The sequence below is a fragment of the Chrysochloris asiatica genome, unplaced genomic scaffold (assembly GCF_000296735.1).
Source record: "Chrysochloris asiatica unplaced genomic scaffold, ChrAsi1.0 scaffold00190, whole genome shotgun sequence".
Taxonomy (NCBI): Eukaryota; Metazoa; Chordata; class Mammalia; order Afrosoricida; family Chrysochloridae; genus Chrysochloris; species Chrysochloris asiatica.
This window is the reverse complement of record NW_006408708.1, coordinates 4,014,384-4,034,766: the sequence shown is the minus strand read 5'-3', so window position 1 is coordinate 4,034,766 and position 20,383 is coordinate 4,014,384. Positions and strand designations below refer to the sequence as shown.

General features: G+C 41.4%; 1 protein-coding gene across 3 annotated transcripts in view; it reads left to right on the top strand.

Moving 5' to 3' along the window:
• The window catches only part of ZNF827 (zinc finger protein 827), a 252,044-nt gene that overhangs the window by 23,614 nt on the left and 208,047 nt on the right, over window positions 1-20,383 (top strand). The window lies entirely within an intron of this gene.

Genomic DNA, 20,383 nt, shown 5'->3' with positions numbered 1-20,383 from the left:
TGGAGTGTAGGTCTCCTTCCAGCTCATTTGCCTCAGTCACTTTATCTCATTTCTGGACATGTGCAGATATGGTTATCTGCTTCTGTTTTTTGGGCATCTTCAGGGGTTATCTGTGTACTTAATACTTAGATGGGTATGTATTTTGGTATTTTTTATGCTTTCTGAATGCCTCCAGGTAGATGTGATCAGGAAATAGACTTACTTTTTCACTCTTCTTCCTGAGAAGTTTCAAGATACCACTGTTGGTCGTTTTGACGTAATTTAGGATTTAATTTTCGGCCTATTTCCTTTTTTGCCTGCTTGTCCTGCTCCTTAATCCCCGTTCAGGCCTTTTTTTCTAGTTGGAAACAGTTCAGGGCCGGCTGTGGCCATTTGGTTTTAATTGGAAACTGTCTCTTTAAATTTCGAGGAAATCCGTGCACATGCGTAGTAGTAGAACCCTCCGAGGGTGGGGGCTGGGGTGCTCAGTAGCCCAAGCACCCCTATAGTAACCAGAATGGAGTTGCACAGACAGCAAGGGACCAATGAACAAATACCAAAAGAAAAGAATGTCCACACCTTTATCTCAGCGGTTCTGCCAGGTGTCTGTGGCCGCTCTGATCGTTCCCCCAAGTGGTCTCACCCAAGATGGCCGCTCCTGGAGCAGCCGAGCGTCCTGGACTAGAAAGCAATAGATTTCTTGCTTCTGCCACAAATTCCCCAGCTGTAAGCCTTCCAACCTTCTAAATACTCCTTTATATATGGCTTAGAGTTCTGGGAACACTCCCTGAGCCTGCTTGGTCGGGTATTCTGTGTTGTTGGAGGAGCTCCTTTACTACACGTTCACTGGATCCGCCATCTTGTTTGTTCCTCCATGACTGTTAACTTTTGAGAAGCACATCACTAGGCCTTTCATACGAGGGAGCCACTTATGGGTGGGTTTGAACGGACAATCTTTTGGTTACTATCCTCATACAAAATCATTTGCATCACCCAGGGACTCCTTGGTTGGTAATGAAATTTGCTAACTGGCTGGTTCTGAGACACTATACTTTCAGATTTCTTTGCCGCCTCAAAATTACTGATGACTTTAAAAAGGCTTTGGTTTATATTCATTATATTTTGAAAATTTCTTTAGTGGCTGACTGAATGGAAGATAACTCGATTCTCATATCTACTATCACTTTTTTTTAGGCTTTTTATTGTGAATTAATTGACGGTCTACATAGCAATCTACATGGCAGAACATCAATTTTGCATTCAACCAATCATATTGTGTTTCACTACAATGATTACTGTCCTATCCATGCAGCATTGGTTAACAGTGTTTACCTCTATTCCGTCTGTTTTTTTTTTTTGTTGTTGTTGTTTTTTTATGTACACAAAACCACTCAGGAATATATACTTATTTAAACAAGCAAAAGGCACATTCTGCAAGCCAGCCTCCTGGCCGCCAGCACACAGCCTTTTCTCTTTCCATGAGTTTAGAGTCCTTAGGTGCTCTAGCTCTCCATGTCATTATCTCTGCCTCCATTTCTGGTGTCACTGCTTCTCTGGATAGGGTCCCACATTCCGTTCGTGCTCTTCTCCCTTGATGGTCCTAGGGTTCTCTGTTCCTGGACTGTAAGATTAACTACTCTCCCCTTTTTGTTACAGAACTTCTACCTTTACAGTAGTGACAGTCTCAATTAGTCATGATAACAGTTACTCACTATTGAATCTTAGGAATCTTATCCCCATCTCCTTTCACCAGATCCGTCTAGACAAAATGAAAACTATTCATTGGGGATTCTACCTTGCCCTGCATACTCTGAATCTAAACTCCCTCTTGATAACTTGTAATCCAGCCACTTTGTGACTTTATAGCTCCTCAATTTTAGGTAGCCAAGGTCTAAGTTGCCCATCCCCATCAACCCTGGATACCCAGGGGATAGGCTTGATCCTTAATGTGAAGACTTCTTCCCTCTCGGTTGGTATTTTGAGCAACTACATCCGTAAGCAAAGGTCAAGTTCATCAAATTGTAGCAATCTATAGCTGCTTCCTGTATCAAACCTCTTTATCTTCCTCTAGTCAAGTACTGATCATCAAGCCTTCCAAGGCCGAATGGATACTATCTGCAAATTTGGGTGTTTTGCTCACCTCCCCCTACTTCATGTCAGCTGAACACTCAACTCTAGCCTCCAGTGGTTAGGTCATCTACTAATACTTTTGATCTATTGTGATATGCAATTTCAGATGAAGTAATCAAGAAAATCTGACTTCTCACAGATATGTAATAACCCTTGCTTTGTGAATATTCTTACTTGATATTACACCAATACTCAAGAAGAGGTAGCTTCTTAAAAGTTGCAGTGTGGAATCTGGAATGATTTTTGGTGAACTTTTGTATTCTGTGACGTTAAAATCCATTTGGTGAACTTTTGTATTCTGTGATGTTAAAATCCATTGATATGAGTTTGAATTTAATTGATGGTAATGGGTTTGTTTTTTGCTGTACACTTTGAATGGATCATTTTATATGTACCATCACACATCGGTCTCTTGGAAAATACTGGTTTACTGAGTTTTGTCGATTTTTCAAATGTTGACACATTTCGTGGTTGTTCTTAAGTGCTATCGAGTTGGTTCTGACTCAGAGACATTGTATAGTGTTTCTGAGAAGCGGCTGGTGGATTTGAACTGCTGACCTTGTGGTTAGCAGTTCAGTGCTTATGCTATAGTGCCATACTTGTACACTTTGAATGGATCATTGTACATGTAACATCATACATTTGTCATTTGGAAAATACTGGCTCACTGAGTTATGTAAATATCACCATTTACCTTATCTGAGAACTCTTTGAATACTGTCAGGTTGAGTGTAGAATACAGGTTCCTCAAATTTTTATTTGTTTCTTGAAAGCTCAAGTTTTATCATTGGCAACAAATGTCAGTTTTTTTCATCAAGTGTGATCCTTTATTCATTTGAAAAAAAGTCTGTCACATACCCAAATATTTACCTTTCAAGTAAAAATGATGTTCTATGAATAACAGTGGCTGGTTCAGCTCCTATTTCACTTACACACGCCTTTCCTTAAGAGCTCCTTCAGTATTGGCAGAAATGCTTTATACATACTTCCCATTTCATGACAAATAATACTAAAAGGATGTTTACTTAAAGGCAACTACTTAATAAAATCAATAATTTTGACTGCTTCATCAAAGACATTCGTAAGTAGGAACTGTCAGGGTTTCTGTTTGCTTCTGTGAGTGCATGGCAGTGGAGAATGCAGCGAATGCAGTTGGGTGGCCCTACCCTGATTGTGCTAAGGTACTAGCGGTTTTACCCATCATTGCTGTTTGCCTCATCAGTTCAGTTATCAATGCAGTGAAAAGGGCAAATACCGTTCTGGTGTGGCTCTGTGGGATCAGCACTGGACTGTTAACCACAAGGTGAGCAGTTCAAACCCACCAGCCACTCCTCAGAAAGCCTATTCAGGGTCGCGATAAGTCAGATCTTGAGGACTCCTGAAAGCATCTCAGGGACCCCTCCAGGTCCAGTCCATGGACCATGCTTTTGAGAACCACTGCTTTGAAGTAGGCGTAGAAATGCTGAGTCTCCGTGCTTGAGCTTCTTCAGCTATACTAGATAAGGCTGTAATGAACACTTTAAAAGGTATTTTCCTGAAGTACCCTGAAGACAGGGAACCCTTACCCTACAAATTAATCTGAACAGTTTCTGTGACATTTCTTTGAAGTACCTTTGAAGTCTCTTGTTCTTTCTACAAATTTAGATGAAATTATGCACTCTGTTCTATAATGTATATGTGTTTGTTTTCAAATAACAGTCATGGTTTAAATAAACTCATCAGTTAAATGTTCTTTTTCAAAAGTATGTGTGTAAAATCATTGCTCTGTGAAGATGTTTATTTGTGTCTTCTCCAGTGGATTGGTTTACCCCTGTTGGAGCATGCAGAGATGTAGATGTAGATGAGGTTTTCAAGTCTGGGGAACTGAGGGCTTTTCAGGTCGTTTTCTTAGGCTCCCTTTGTGGGTTGCTGTTCTCCTTTAGATTAACCTGTCTACCAGCATCGAAACCTGGATGTCATGCTATGTGCCACACTTTCCCTTTTGGCCCCATTGAAATGATCATGAAGTCTTGTTAATTCTGCATCCAAAATATCTCTTAAATTCAGTGTGTCCACCCCTCAGCCACTGCCTTAGTTTATACTCTTATTTTCTCATATAACATAAAAACAGAAAAACAACAAAACCCACTTCCCTAAAGTCCATTCCAACTCATGGTGACACAGCAGACTGCTTTTTAGGGTTTCTTAGCCTCTAAATCTTTACAGGAGCAGACAGTTCATCTTTCTCACTTGGAGCAGCTGATAGATTTGAACCACCAGACTTGTGGTTTACAGTCCAACACTTTACCCACAATGCCATCAGAGATCCTTTGCTACCCACTGAAACCCACTGTCATCAAGCCAGTTCTGACTCATTGAGACCCTATGTAGGGTTTCTGAGCTATGTCTTTACTGTAGCAGACAGCCTCATTTTTCTCCTGCAGAGCAGCTGATGAGTTTGAACTGCTGATCTTATGGTTTGCAGCCCAATGCATAATCCACTATGCTATCAGGGCTCTTTATTTCCTCATATTGTTGTTGTTGTCAAATGCCATCAAGTCAGTTATGGCTCACAGTGACCCTGTATTGGGTTTCAGAGGAGTGGCTGGTAGGTTTGAACTGCCAGTCTCACTGTTAGCAGCCCTGCGCTTAACCTACAGCATCATACCAGGACTCTTTGTTCCTCATTTGTTGTTGTTGTTATGTGCTGTCTAGTTGGTTCCAACTAATAGCAACCCTGTGTAGGTTTCCAAGGAGTGGCTGGTGAGCTTGAACTGCCAACCTTGTGGTTCAAAAAGACCTTGCAGCTCAGTACATTAACCCACAGTGTCACAAAACTACATCTTAAAAAATTTTTTTTCTTAGTTTCAACCTCCTTTACACCCCTCCTTAGTTTCTCTAATCCAGTTTTCACACTGCTACTGTAGTACACTTTCAAAAACATTAATGTCATCCAGATAATCTCTTACTTAGAATCCTTTAGGCATTCATTATTAGGATAAAGTTTGGACTTCTATATTTTACCTACATAGACCAAGAAGCAGTCATTCAAACAGAACAAAGGGATACTGAATGGTTTAAAATCAGGAAAGGTGTGCACTGAAAAATTCACCAGATTTATTCAGTCTGTATGCAGGACTGTGTGAAGAAAAACTTGGCATCAAGATTAGAGGAATAGTCATTAACAAGCTGCGATATGAAGATGATACAACCTTGTTTGCTGAAAGCAAAGAGGACTTAAAATGTTTATTGATAAAGTTCAAAGCCTTCAGTATGGATTGTGTACCTCAATGTAAAGAACACAATAGTCCTTACAACTGGACCAGTAAATAGCATCATGATAAATAGAGTAAAGACTGAAGTTGTCAAAGACTTCTTTTGCTTGGCTCCACAATTAGTGCTTATAGAGGCAACAGTTAAGAGATCAAAGGGTGTATCGCAGTAGGCAAATCTGTTGCAAAAGATCTCTTACAAGTAGTGTTAAAGAGCATAGATGTCAGTTTGAAGACTGAGGTGTACCTAACCCATGCCATAGTATTTTCATTAGCCTCATATGCATCTGGAAGTTGGACAGTGATTAAGGAAGACTCTAGAAGAAATGATGCATTTGAATTGTGGTGTTGGAGAAAAATATTGGAAGTACCCATGGATTGCCAGAAGTACACATAAATCTGTCTTGGAAGAAGTACAGCCAGAATGCTTCTTGGAAGTGAGGATGACAAGACTTCATCTCTCCAACTTTGGACCATTTGATAACCTTTTCATTCTTCACACTTCAGTGTCCTGACAAGCCCTTCTTTCTCCCCCTCGTCTCCCACTATTGTTCCATCTACTGGGCAGAATTAGGCATCCTCTGCCCTGGCTCCCACAGCACCTGGTGCACAGCTGTAGTGCACTATCTCCCATACTGTATCATAACTGTTTACTTGTCTTTGCTCTTATTGACTGTGAACTGTTTAATTTTTAAGGACATTGTCATTTCTTCTTGTACGTTTTTATACATAGCAGTACCTGGTACATACAGTTGTGTGATGTTAAGTTGATCTGACTCATAATGGCCCTGTAGGATAAAGTAGAACTGCCCCATAGGACATCTTTATGGAAACAGACTACCAAATCTACTGCTAGTGTGTTCAAAGGCTGACCTTACAGTTAACAGCTGTGCATGTAACCACTGCGTCACCAGTATTCCTTGGTATATATAGTTATTGTTAAGTGCTATCAAATCTGTTCTGACTCAGAGTGACCCTGTATAGAGTTTCTAAGGAATGGCTGGGAGATTTGAACTGTGGACCTTGCAGTTATCGTCTTGTGCTTATCCTACAGTGCCAGGACTCCCCTATATATAATTGTGGTTAAGTTCTGTCAAGTCCGTTCCAACTCAAAGCAAGCCTTCGTAGCGACCTTGTGTAGAGTTTCCATGGAGCAGCTGCTGAATCTGAACAGCCAATCTTGTGGTTAGCAGTCCAGTGCTTATCCTACATTGCCACACCAGGAGTCCATATGTAGTTGTTGTTGTTGTTAAGTGCCGTCTAGTCGATTCAAACCCATAGTGTATGTGGTACCATATATAGTACGTGGTCAGTAAATAACTGTTGAATAAATAAATGAAGGAAGGAGTTAAGAACAGGTCAGAAAATCAAAGATGTTCCATAAACAGTTCTTAATGAATCAGTGAGTTAAATTAGGAATGGGTTACAAAGTTGAAGAGATACAAAGTGTCCCATAAATATTGCTGAATGAAGAAGTTAAGAATAGGTCATAGAATCAAAGGGTTTTAGAAGTAGAAAGGACTTTGGAGAACAACCCCTGCCATCTTCTTTCAGAAATAAGCAACTGATTTGTCTGTTAGACAACTGGGCTGGGTAGGAGGTGATGAGTAGTGTCGTGGCCATTCATGGGAATGTGGCCCAGAGATGTCTCGCTACAGTTGACAGAGACATAAAGGATATTATTGATCATATATGTCATGTGCTTCTGGAGGAGACTTGCCAAGAAGAGCAGAAGGCTATGCCCACAGCCAAGGAGGCTACCACAGTCCAAGAGAGAACTTTTGTGGTTGGAAGTCTGTGGCACATTCCAGACTGTAGAGTCTTCCCTCATCTATTGGCTGTTGCCGTCTTTCTGTCCTCAAACTGCCAAGACTGTTAAGATTTTCCTGATGACTGGGCATATTCTGCATCTGGTTTCCATGGTCATAACCACCAGAAGCTTCCTGTTCTCGCTGGTTGCGATGATTATGATACAGAGCTGGGTAACAATTCTGAGACAATCCCAGCTGAGATTTTTAGGTGCTTGGGAGGGACACACAGGGGAAACTATCATTCACTCACTAAGTGCCAACTGCATACCAGGTACTTTACTTCCATAGAAGAAGTCCTAGTGTGGTGCTATATGTACCATAAGCACCAGGCTGCTAACCACAAGGCTGGTAGTTCAAACCCACCAGCCGCTTTCGGCTGCTATGAATCGGAGCTGATTCAATGGCACACAACAACAACATGAGTTGAAATCAACTTGATGACAGTGAGTTTTGGGTTTTACTTCCATAGTTCTGATTTGCCCTCACAATCTCTTTACAAAGTTACAGGTCTTCATATCCTACAAAGGAGAGAATGGGTTTGGAGGTGTTTTGCCAGTGGCCACAGACTGGTATGGAGCAGGGCAGGATTTGAGTGGGAGTGACTTGTTCTGATGATTGTCCCTTTTTATTTTGCTATACTGTCTCATGCTCTGTAAACAGTTTCTTGCGAGGCAAAACCAATTGTTGTCTTACTATTATTATTTTTTAATTATTTTATCAATTTAGTATGTTCTGGGATTTCTATAGATTTCATTTACATAAAAGGAGAAGCATCAGCAGTTTTATAGTGAAATGCTGTCTTTGCTTTACAGTTTACACATACTCTTGCCACATTTGTAGAACTATCTTGTATGGGGGTGGGGGTGGGGAGAAGTGCTGTTATCTACTTTCTATGATATCAGAGGAATCTGAATCATGTGGGACAGAGTGTACCACATCTGTTAGGTTCATCACTGGGTCCCAAAACCCAATCTGTGGCTTAGTACATTGTAAGCGTTCAAATTTTTGTTAAATAAATATCTGGAGTCATATAGCTCAAACCAAAAACCCCAAACCTGCTGCATTCAAGTCGATGCTGCCCATAGCAGAATAGAACTGCTCCATAGGGTTTCTGAGGCTATATATCTTCACAGGAGCAGAAAACCACATCTTTCTCCCACAGAGCAGCTGGTGGGTTTGAACTGCCAGCTTTGTGTTTAGCAACCCAGTACTTAACCCATTATGCTACCAGGGCTTGCTCCTGTTTTATGTTGTTGTTAAGTGCCATCGAGTCAGTTTCAACTCATAGTGGCCCTGTATCAGGTTTTCGAGGAATGGCTGGTGGGTTTGAACCTCTGACCTTGTTACTCGAGGTCCAGTGCTGATCCTACAGTGCCACACTAGGAGTCCTGTTGTACAGTTAAACCAAAATCAACCAAACCCACTGCTATTGAGTTGTGACCTTGTGAAGGTTTTCTGAGGATGTAAATCTTTGCAGGATCAGAAAGCCTCATTTTTCTCTTGTGGATTGGTTGGTGGTCAGCAGTCAAATACTTACCCTGTATTTGAGTGTAGAGTATAGAACGCCATCAAATACACAGTGGGACCTAGGTCTCTGAGTTCCAGCCTCTAGTGCTCCTTCCACTGCGGAAACCATCCTGCTTTTCTCCAGAGCCCTAAGTGGATCAGTGTGAGAGCTAACCATCTTATTAGCAGGTGTGGGACTCAGAAACCCTCTGCTTTGGCTATCTGGTGGATTTCCACACATCTAAATAACGACTCGCAAGGTCAGCAGTTGGAAACTACCAGCTGTTCTGTGGGAGAAAGATGAGGCGTTCTGTTCCCATAAAGATTTACAGCCTCAGAAACGCTGTACAGAGTCACTATGAGTCGGAACCAACTCCACGGCTCATAACAACAAATAACGACTGGAGTGCTGGTGTGGGTTCATGTGCTGGACCGAGACATAGAAGGACTGGAATAAGAGTCCTTGTGTGCTGCTGTAGACTAAGCACTGTACTGCTAACCAAAAGGTCACTAGTTCACATCCACCAGACACTTCTTAGAAACCCCATAAAGGTAGCTATGAGCTGTTATCGACTTGACGGCACCTAAAACAATAACAGCAAATAAGGACAAGGTAACCCCTCAAAATAAAATTTTGCTTTTGCTTCTCCACCATTTAAATACTTTAATATAGGATTTAATACATTTCCTGTCTGCCTGACTCTTTGTTGTTGTTAGCTATTCCAGCGCATTGTGACCCTATGCACAATGGGACAAAACCTTACCTGGTCCTGAGACATCCTCCTGACTGGTTACGAATTGCATCCTTGTGCTCTGTAGGGTTTTCATTGGCTGGTTTCTGGAAGTAGATTGTCAGACCTTTCTTCCTAGGAGCCTAAAAACTCCTGTGAAACTTGTTTAGCATCAAAGCAACAAGCAAGTCTCCACTGAGAGAGAGGTGCATTGACTGGGACTTGAATGAGAAGTGAGAAGTCTACTGACATTTACTCCCCAACAGAATGACTGGAAAAAAAAGAAAAAAGATTGATGGTCTAATCATGGATTTATAGAATTTTAGTACCAACAGGATTCTGGAGGTTAGCTAGTACAGTGTTTTTCAAAATTAAAATAAAAAAATTAAAAAATACACAAAAATCAGTGGACCCGTTGTGTTGATGGGGAGCTCAGGTACATAGAAGAGATGAAAGCAGAGCTGTGCTTGTTCCGTGTGTGCCAAGTGTAGGTAGAGATAGCTAGAGCCCCACACCTTCCTTAAGAACTCTAGAGTTCCCTGAGGTATATGCTTTATAAGTCACTGATCTATCCTAGTACTTCATTTTATAGTTGAGGAAATTGAGGCCCAAAGGTGCTTACTGACTTACCCAAGTGGCTAGTTTCCAAAGAGGATGATGAAACTTGGCGCCATGTACCTGGATTATTGATGTTGTTAAGTGCTGTCGAGTCGGTTCCCACTCATAGTGACTCTGTGTAGGGTTCCCAAGAAGTGGCTGGTGGGTTGGAACCACTGACCTTGCGCTTAGCAGTCCAGTGCTTACCCTGCAGCGCCACACCAGGACTCTAGATTTTAACAGTTTCATATTCCCTGGAAAAAAAGCAATCAACCCATCCGCACAGACACCCCCTCACCACTGCTTGGGAATTTATCCAAGGCAACCACGTCCCCCTCCCTGCTTGCCCACTCTACAGGATAAAAGCGCCTAGCCTGTACAGGAAGGGGGCCTTTTGACGCATGTCAGGGGCCCCTCCCAGGTTTATCCAATAAACCTGCCCATGTTGGTGAGCCACTCTCTCTTTCTGCCACCTCCTTTAATAACTATTTTAGCCTTTACTCTGACAATTCTATTTTTATTATAAAGTAAAAGAACTTGTTCTTTAGAGTTGTTGAGTGCTATTGAGTCGGATGCCACTCATAGCAACCTTGTATAAGGAGCTCTGGTAATGTAGTGGTTACGAATTGCGCTGCTAATCTCATGGCCAGCAGTTCAAAACTACCAGCTGTTCCGTGGGAGAAAGATGAGGCTTTCTGCTCCCGCAACCCTCTATAGGGTTGCTTTGTGTTGGAACCAACTCCATGGCACATAACAACAACAACATAGGGTTTTCAAGGCTGTAGATCTTTACAAGAGCAGAAAACCTCATCTTTCTCCCTCAGAGCAGCTGGTGGATTTGAACAGCTAACCTTGTGGTTAGCAGTCCAGTGCTTCTACAGAGCCACCAGTGCACCTAGTTTTTTAGACTTCTTGTTGTTAAGTACTGTTGAGTCGGTTCTGCCTCATTTGTTGTTGTTGTTGTTGTTGTTAAGTACTGTTGAGCTGGTTCCGACCCATAGCAACCCTGTATAGGGCTTCCGAGGAGGGACTGGTGGATTTGAACTACCATAGTGACCCTGTATGGAGTTTCTGAGGAGCAGCTGGTGAACTTGAACCGCCTACCTTGAAGTTCAAACTAAGTGGAGGTCAGCAAACTTATCACCTACAGCCCCTTGACCTAAGAATGCCTTTTACAGTGTTAAGAGTTGTTAAAAATATATGAACAATAACAAAAAGCAAAGAAGCATATGAGAAAAAGACTGTATGTTTCCCACAAAGGCTAAAATATTTACCATCTGGTCATTTACAGAAAAATATTGCAGACCCTTAATTTAGAGGATTTAGTACTGCTAATATTAACCAAAAGAATTTGACTTTGTCAAAGTAATTTCCAAACATGTAGGTTAAAAACAAAAGCAAAAGCCTTATTAGTTGAGCATATTCACTTCAAATATCCTTTCAAACTTACATTCCTAAAATGAACTTGAAATTACATAATGTATTTTCACCCTACTTTCAAATACCTCTTTTGTGATGGAAGCTATAGGCTAATGTTGTTGTGAAGTGCCTTAACCCACAGCACCCTATAGGCTGTTAGGTATAGTAAAGTTGATTAGACTTTTAGTGACTCCATGTGACTGAGTAGAACTGTCCCCAAGGGTTTCCTAGGGGTATCCGCTCTAGACTGTGAACCAAAACGTGGACAGTTCAAATCTACACGCTACTCCTCCGATACCTTATACAGGGTTGCTAATGAATTAGAACCAGTAACAACAATCTCTACCAGAGGAACCCTGGTGTGGTTCAGTAGTTAAATTGCTTGCCTGTTAATCTAAAGGTTGGCTGTTCGAGCCCACCAGCAGCTCTGTGGGAGAAATATGTGGCAGTCTGCTTCAGGAATGCTTTTCTTTGGGTCTCTGCTGAGAACTAGAAACCATTTTTCTCAGGTGAAAGACATGCCAGAGCTTCCTTTGTGAAAATCTCAAGTGGAATGCACGTGGAATGCCCAAGAAGAAAGGAAATCACCAGCAGGATTCTTCAAAGAGAACTAAGTGGATACAACCATAGAGTTGTTAGGAGATGTTAATCCAGCTGTGAGATGTCCTAGCCCATGGAGATGCCTTAGTTTGTTGTTGTTGTTAAGTGCTGTCAAGTCGGTTCCGACCCATAGCGACCCTGTATAGGGTTTCCGAGGAGCACCTGGTGAGCTTGAACCGCTGACCTTGCAGCTTAGACGGCTTTGCAGTCTGGCTTATTAACTCACAGCGCCACATCAGGACTTGGTGGGTTGTTAATTTTTGTTGTTTCTATTGTCTTCTGGCTTTCTGTCATTTACTTCTTTGTCTGCCAGGAGGTGGCAGGGAAAAATAAAAGGAGCCAATGAGTAAGAATACATTTGACCACTTGATAGCATTCCTGGCACAAAGCCTGGTAGGAGTAAAGGTTAAAATTGTTGGCCTAAAACAGTGTTTAAAGTTAACTTTGAGTTAGACTTGCCCTTGTAATCAGTTGTCCATTGGTGTCATAGACTCTTGTGCATACTTAAAAAAACCCAAAAAGGTATTTCCACACAATTCAGTAGCCCCAATATCCTTTTGTGAGGCTGGGGCATGCATCCTCAGCAGCTTTTGTTTTATATGTATTTAAGAACTAAATAAAAAGCAGTTTCACTTCCTCTCTCTTGATAAATCTCTCATACCCCAAGGCCCTTTTCTTTCCGGATACACATATATTTTTAGTAAATAAAGGGCTTACTGTGTGAAATTTTCCTTTGGCAGGCAGAATACTTATGACCATAACATGTTTCATTTCAAGATGCATGATGTCAGTACTTGGTATATGCACCCACAAAGAAATGTATCATTTTATGTAAACTAAGATTTGGATAAGTAGCCATTCATCTGTATGCCTATGCCATGTCCTAGACTACAGAGTGCATTATGTTCTTAAGGCTTCTTGTTTTTTTCAGTTCTTCTTTTGATCTATTAATAATTTCCTATTGATTTCAGTAGTTTGGTAATTTATCGTTCATCTTCTTACAGGTATTGGTAATGTTAGGATGAAAACATTTATATAAGAGAAAATAAAAGTCAAGGAAGCAGATAATCGACCGATTTATCAGCCTTAGCAGACAATTTTTCTGATAACGACGTGGTAGCCATGGTAAATTTACTTCTGATTGCTTGAGGGGACAGATTCTATATGCTTTATGTAACATAGAGGAGTATGAAAAGGTGAAAGAGCAAGTAATCAATCCATGAACTAACCAGTACTGTTTGGGTACCTAGACTGGCCTTCTGGTGAGTGGGTCCCAGTGCTATTTTGAACTATCCTTATTAATTTACTACAGCACGTGTGATGATGAATATATATTTTTTGTTAGAAGATCTCCAAGTAGCGCTAGAAATAAAAGGCCTTTGTTGCCTAATGCCTTTCTTCGAATCTTTCATTTGAAAGAAATTTGGCTAAAGTTTGGAGATAGACAAAAATAACCTTTTTTAAATTTTCATAGTCCTTCTAATCTGGGGGCGGGGGTCTTATAATATTGATCAGCAGCGTGGTCAGTTTTGTCAAATAATAAAGCCCAGCTTATACACAAATGTCAGCACTGCAGTTGAGAATTCAAAAGTGAAGCAATCTAGATAAAAAGGTCTGTAGACCTTCATTTAAGTCGAGTTATTTATTCCTAGTTTGCACACAAAGTTGTTGCTAGCCTGGTTATTGTTACCTCAGTTTACGACAGACAAGAAGCCACATGCATAGAAGGAAGGGGGTCTGTTGAAGCATAATTTGTTGTTGTTAAATGCCGTCAGTTCTGACTTGTAGCGACCTGTGTAAGGTTTCCTAGGCGTGACCGATGGATTTGAACCGCTGGCCTTGCATTTAGCAGTTTAGTGCTTATCTTACAGAGCCACACCAGAACTCCTTGAGGCATAATGTTGTTGTTGTTAAGTGCCATCAAGTTGGTTCTGACCCATAGTGACCCTGTATAGGGTTTCCGAGGAGCGGCTGGTGAGTTTGAACCACCGACCTTGCAGTTCAAATGGCTTTGCAGTCTGACGCATTAGCCCACAGCGCCACACACAAAAAAGAAGATTCAGAAGAGCAGTTAAAATAGGAAGATAACAAAATGCACAGTTGCTTAGGCCATTTAATATGGATGTATTGTTGCTAAATGCTGTTGAATTCGTTTCAACTCATAACAACTGTATAGAGTTTCTAAGGCTGTAAATCTTCAAGGGAGCAGATAGCTCTTTCTCTCATGGAGCTACTGATGGGCTTGAACTGCTGACTTTGTGGTTAACAGTGTAATTCTTATCCTACAGCACCACCAGCATTCACAATATGGGTAAAAGTTACTAAATAAAAACAGTAGCTCCCAAAGCATATCTATGTATCATGACACAGTCATAGTATTGGACAAATCATGCATGTGTATGCATTCTAAAATCCTATCAAAATTGATATGATACAAATTTAAATGTTGGACATTGGATAGTACTTTGGTGCTTTTGATTATTTGAAAAATTATGTTTTGTGTAACTGCTCATACTCTGTTGGATGTTTTGAAGATTTGGGTTTGGACATGGCTTTTGTCCTTCTGTAAGCATGTGTATTGGGTAAGCCATATAGTTGTTTGAAACCTTGACTTCTTGGTCTATTAAATGAAGAAGATATGGTCTGCCACATAAAATTATCTTGAGTATCAAATTCGCTGATGAATATGCTGTAGGTCTTTAAAAAATTCCTGAGGAATGGAATTAAAAGATAATGGAATTTTGCCATGAATTTTTGGAAGCTCCCCTCCCCCCCCCCCCCCCCCCCCCCCATGTTGCTGTTGCTGTTGTTAAGTTGATATAGCAACTGGTGTAGCAGTCCAGTGCTTATCCTACAGTGCCACACCAGGATTCCGTAGAGTCAGTTGTTGTTGTACCTAGTTACGCATAAGCTCTACAGGGGCAAGTTTTCAAACCCACCAGTTGCTCCTCGGAAACCCTATACAGGGTCGCTATGAGTCAGAACTGACTCGATGGCACTTAATAACAACAAATGCATTGTTTGGAGTCCTGGTGTGGCACTGTGGGTCAGTTTGAACTACAAGGTCAGAGGTTCAAATTCACCAACTGTTCCTTGGAAACCCTATACAGGGTCACTGTAAGTCAGAATCCACTCCATGTCACTTAACAAGAACAACAACATGCATTGTTTGGTGGCCTGATGTGGTGCTGCAAGGTCTGTGATTCAAACCCACCAGCCACTCCTCGGAAACCCTATACAGGTCACTGAGTTGGAACCCACTCCATGGCACTTAGCAACAATAATACTGTTTGAAAGAGCCCTCATGGCTCACTGGTTTAAGCGATGAGCTGCTAATCACAAGGTCAGCGTTTTTAACCCACCAGCTACTAAGTGGGGGAGAGATGAGGCTGTCTGTCTGCTCCCATAAAAGATTTATGGTCTAGTAAACCTTTTGGGAATCCTAGCGTGGTGCTGTGGGATAATGCACTGGACCGCAAGGTCAGTTTGAACTGCCAGGTTGGTGGTTCAAATTCACCAGCCACTCCTCAGAAACTCTATATAGGGTTGCTGTGAGTAAGAACTGACTTGAAGGCACTTAACAACAACAACAACAACAACAAACCCAATGGGAGTCCTGGTGTGGTGCTGTAAGATAAGCACTCAACTGCAAGGTCAGTTTGAACTGCACGGTTGGTGGTTCAAACTTACCAGACAGTCTTCAGAAACTCTATACAGGTGACAATGAGTTGAAACTGACTTGACAGCACTTAACAATAGCAACAACAAATCCTATGGCGCAGTTCTACTCTGTCCTATGTAGTGGAATCAGCTTGGTAAATGACAGTGAGTTTTGTTTTCTTTTTGTTTTAAGGACCTGTGCTGTAGGATCAGCACTGGACTTCGACCCATAAGGTCGACAGTTCAAACCCACCAGCTGTTCCTCAGAAACTCTATACAGGCTCACTATGAGTCGGAACCGACTCTATGGCACTTAACAGCAACAGTAGGCAAATCACTTAGACTAGCCATATGGAATAGATCCCCAAGATTTTTCCATCTCTAAAATAACTTACATAACAAAATTCAAATTCAACAAATAGATTTAGACGGTTTTTGATATACCTCCTATCCATGTTTGATCCTGGAGAGTTACTTTTATCCTCTGTACTTTAGCTTTACTTGAAATCGATGAGGGTAACAGGACTAGGACTGTTTTGTGATTTCATACGGGTTTGTCAGCCTTTGTGGAACTCTAGCCACTGTGTCAGGTGCTTCTTTGTTGTTAAGTACCATCGAGTCAGTTTGTACTTATAGTAACTCTCTATAGGGTTTCTGAGGAGTGACTGGTGTGCTTAAACCACTGAACCTGTGGTTCAAACCGGCCTTTTCATGTATTCTTGCTTTTCTAACTAGGGTTCATGTATCTCCAAACCAAGTGAGTATCCAGAGAAACATGGTACATCCTCCTGGAAAATACGTTTGCCTTGATGATTTGTGGGAAACTTCCTTATATTATGTAGAGACAAGCACAGATACAGGATAAGCTAGAATGTAGAATTTGCTTGAAATAAGCCAAAACTCAATATTTGGAGCTTTCTGGAGGGAGTTTTAACTTCAGTCCTACGTTTCCCTAGGACATTGTACTTTCCTTGGTCACTAAGAAACTTTTAATGAAAAAGTTTGTGAAAGAGGCTTTTCCCCCTATTTTATGTTTGACTCATATGTGAAAAACAGCATTGTAATTTATAGTTTTGAAAGTATGATAAATTTCCACTGATCAATTTCCAGCACTGACAGGTGTTACCTTTGCTAATGGGTAAGCCCATTATGCTTTTTCATTCATGCATTCAATAAACAACCCTTGAGCACCCTCTCTGTTCTTGGTACCCTTCCTGGTGCTGAGGGTACAGTATGAACAAAACCAAGTCTCCTCTCTCATAGAACTTCTCTATTAACAAAGGGACTTGGACCATCAACAGTGACCTCTGAAGGGAGATCTGAGGAACCAATGGAATGAATATGAGCCTTGTGGCTACTTGTGGGGAAAAGATTCTAGGCAAAGGGAACCAAGTACAAAAGACCTTGAGGCCAGAGCTTACTCTGCTAAGAAGAGAAAGTGGAAGGAGATGCAGATGATGTAGGATTTTATGCCAAAGTGAGGGTTTTGGATTTTATTCTGAGCAGAACGGGTAACTATTGTGGAAGTTTTGAGGACAGGAGGAATGGATTCAGACACACTATTTTTAAAAAGTTTATGCTGGCTGCTGGCTGAGAATAACGAGGGAAGCATCAAAATAAGGCGACCAGCTGGAAGGCTACTTCCATAGTCTAGGCGAAGGACGACACTGCTTGTATTATATGATGGTAGTGATAGAAATGGTGAAAAGTTGTCAGACTTGGGATGTTTGTTGAAAGTAGAACCGACAAAATTTACAAATGAATTAGAGGTAGAGTATATGAGACAGAGGAGTCAAGGATTTTGGTGTTGTTAGTTGTCCTTGAATACATTTGGACTCATGGTGACCCCATGTGTGCGGACTAGAACTGCTCCTTAGAATTTTGAAGGCTCTGATCTTTTGGAAGCTGCAGACAGCCAGGACTGTCTTCCATGGTACCACCGAGTGGTTTTGAACTACCAGCCTTTCTGTTGAGTGCTGTCTTAGGTGGGATTCTTCAAGGAAGCAAAACCAGTGAAGCTTATATATATAAACCCTATATTAAATGTTGTTGTATGCTGTCGAATCGGTTCCAACTCATATCAACTGTATAGGGTTTCAGAGAGTGGCTGTTGGCTTTCAACCGTGGGCCTTGCTGGTTAGCAGTCCAGTGCTTATCCTACAGCATCATACCAGAACTTATATTAATATATATATATATTTATACACACAAACACATACATAGAGAGAGAGACATTTATATATCAAGGACAAGGTGCAATGGCTCACAAAGCTATAGAGATGGGCAAGTCCCAAGTCCATGGGTCAGATGTAAATGTCAGATTGGAAGCTTCAGCCTGACTGCAGGGCTGATGAATCCAAGATCTACAGGTCAAAGTACAATAGGTAGGCAAGTTGGGCAGGTAAGATAGTCCACTGCTGGCGACGCCCACCAGGCAGTAGAGCGGGTCACTGGCTCAAGTCCAAAGAACCAGAGGTTGGATGGTGAGCCAGCTGCAGGATACAAACCCAGCAGAAAGCAGCAAGCTTTGCCCCAGTGTCTGCTACTATATTGGAAGCAGGCCGTACCCTTGGGGAGACAATTGGTTGGCTCCTCCTAACAGATCTCCTCATAGAGGTTATTATATTATATTAGATCTTATCATGGGCGATAACTAAATCTCAACTACAAACCACTGAGAATCCTGGCCCAGTCAACTTGACTCAGAACCCTTTCTGTTATCAGCACTTAGCTGTTTGAGCCACCCAGGGGATTTTGCTCTAAACAACTGGAAAAATAAAGAAGTTGTCATTTATAATGAGGCGGGAAGTTTGATGAAAGCACTTGGGGACTTCCTTGGTCCCTGGAAGATCTGGTCAAGCACTCTCTGTGATGCTTTAGGATAAGCACTAGACCTCAAGGTTGGTTTGAACCACAAGGACGTTGGATCAAACCCACCAGCCACTTGTCAGAAACCTTATACAGGGTCACTATGAGACAGAACCGACTTGAAGGCACTTAACAACATGTGAACATTGACACTGATGTGGGTACTGTTTGGAATTCACTTTGAAAATAAGAAGTGACGTGCTAATTTTTGTTACCTTTACTTTAAATGATTTGAAAATAATTGGCGTGTGCAGAACATTCATCTTGATTCAGGAGCCCTTCCTGCTATCTCGTCTATGCACTCTTGTCCTCTCCAGACTTCCTTTCACTTCTCCATGCCCTCATGGCACCTTTTCCCCAGCTGGACTGGTGACAAGAATCTGGTTGTCTTCTCCACCTTGGCAGTTTTAAATAGCTAGCAGTTCTTCAGTTTCCTTGTGGGCCACATTGAGAGTGTTTGGGTACTCTGGGCATCTATGTTTTGTTAACTATAATCTCCATGGTTTTTGTCCTGTGCTGTTGATTGTGCTCCTAAACATTTACCTCAGACTTAGAGCTCCGGAACATCTGAGAGGTTTCTTAGTTTCAGGCAGAGTCGATGTGGGAGATGTGTTAAGGCTTGCAGCCTACAGAGGGACAATTTAAAACTTGGCTGATAAAATTGGCCTAAATCCAGATAAGTTTTATCCGTAAAATAATAAAATTGGTCCAGAACAGCCTTTTATACAACCTTTATTAAACATTATAGAGGTCATTGCTTTTGTCTTCTTTTCCCTCTCCTTTCCTCTGTGATCCAAATTTAGCCAATTGTAGAAACCCTGATAGGTCCAGGGAGGAGAACATGACCTCCAGCAGGCCAATCAGACAGGAAAGATCAGTCTATCTCTTATTTCGATCTTCCCAGTCCCTTCCGCCTCTCATTTCCCTTCCTACTTTGACTCTCCTCTTTCCCATTCCCCTTACCCCTCCCCTTCCCATCATCCCCTAAATCACTGAGACTGAAAACCCAAACCAGTTGCAGCCAGGTTTTCAGACTCTGGGAAAAGGTGGCCTGAAAAGATGTGGGTAACCTCTGCGAGAAGAAACTAAAAGCAGATGAGAGAGCCCTTAGGGTGCTTATCTGATTCTGGTTCCATTTTGCCCCTTTCGTTGTTTGGTTTAGGAACTGAGAAAAGTACGTATTGCTTTATGCAGTCCTGGTGCTTTTCTGCCATTTGCAACTATTGGAGCTCTGGCTAATATCCCTACTATGTGCAAGGCATTGAGCAAGAATACAACAATCACTAACTCTGGTGCTGCCTCAAATGGTTTGATCTCAAAACTAGTGAATGTGGTAAGGTAATTGGCAAAATCTACCTTTAATGAATTAACAGATGGTGCGCTTTAAAAATGTGAAAAAATGAAAACTATAAAAGTGTGTTTTGTTTTAAATTGGGTTAATTTATCAAACATATATAATTTGAATATTAGCTTTCTTCATGCTTGGGGAATTTCCTTTTGATAGTTGGCAGAGGAGCAAGTCCACTTATAAATGAATTTCCAGTGTTTTCTGTTAAAATCTTTATCCTTCAAGGTCCATTTCAGAAGCTACCACCATTGTGGGAATTAATCATGCCCTCTTTTGTGCTCACACGACCTTTGCTCTGTTCCTTTGTTGTGGCACCAGTCATTCTGCTTTGTGTGTTTTCACGACTCTGGCTCCTCTGTTGATTATAAACTGTTGGAGCCAGAGACGGTCACATCTCTGAGTCTCCCTGTTACAGAGAACAATTACTTGAACATAGTAAATGCTCAGTTAATGTTCATTGGATTAAACCAGCTGTCAGCATTA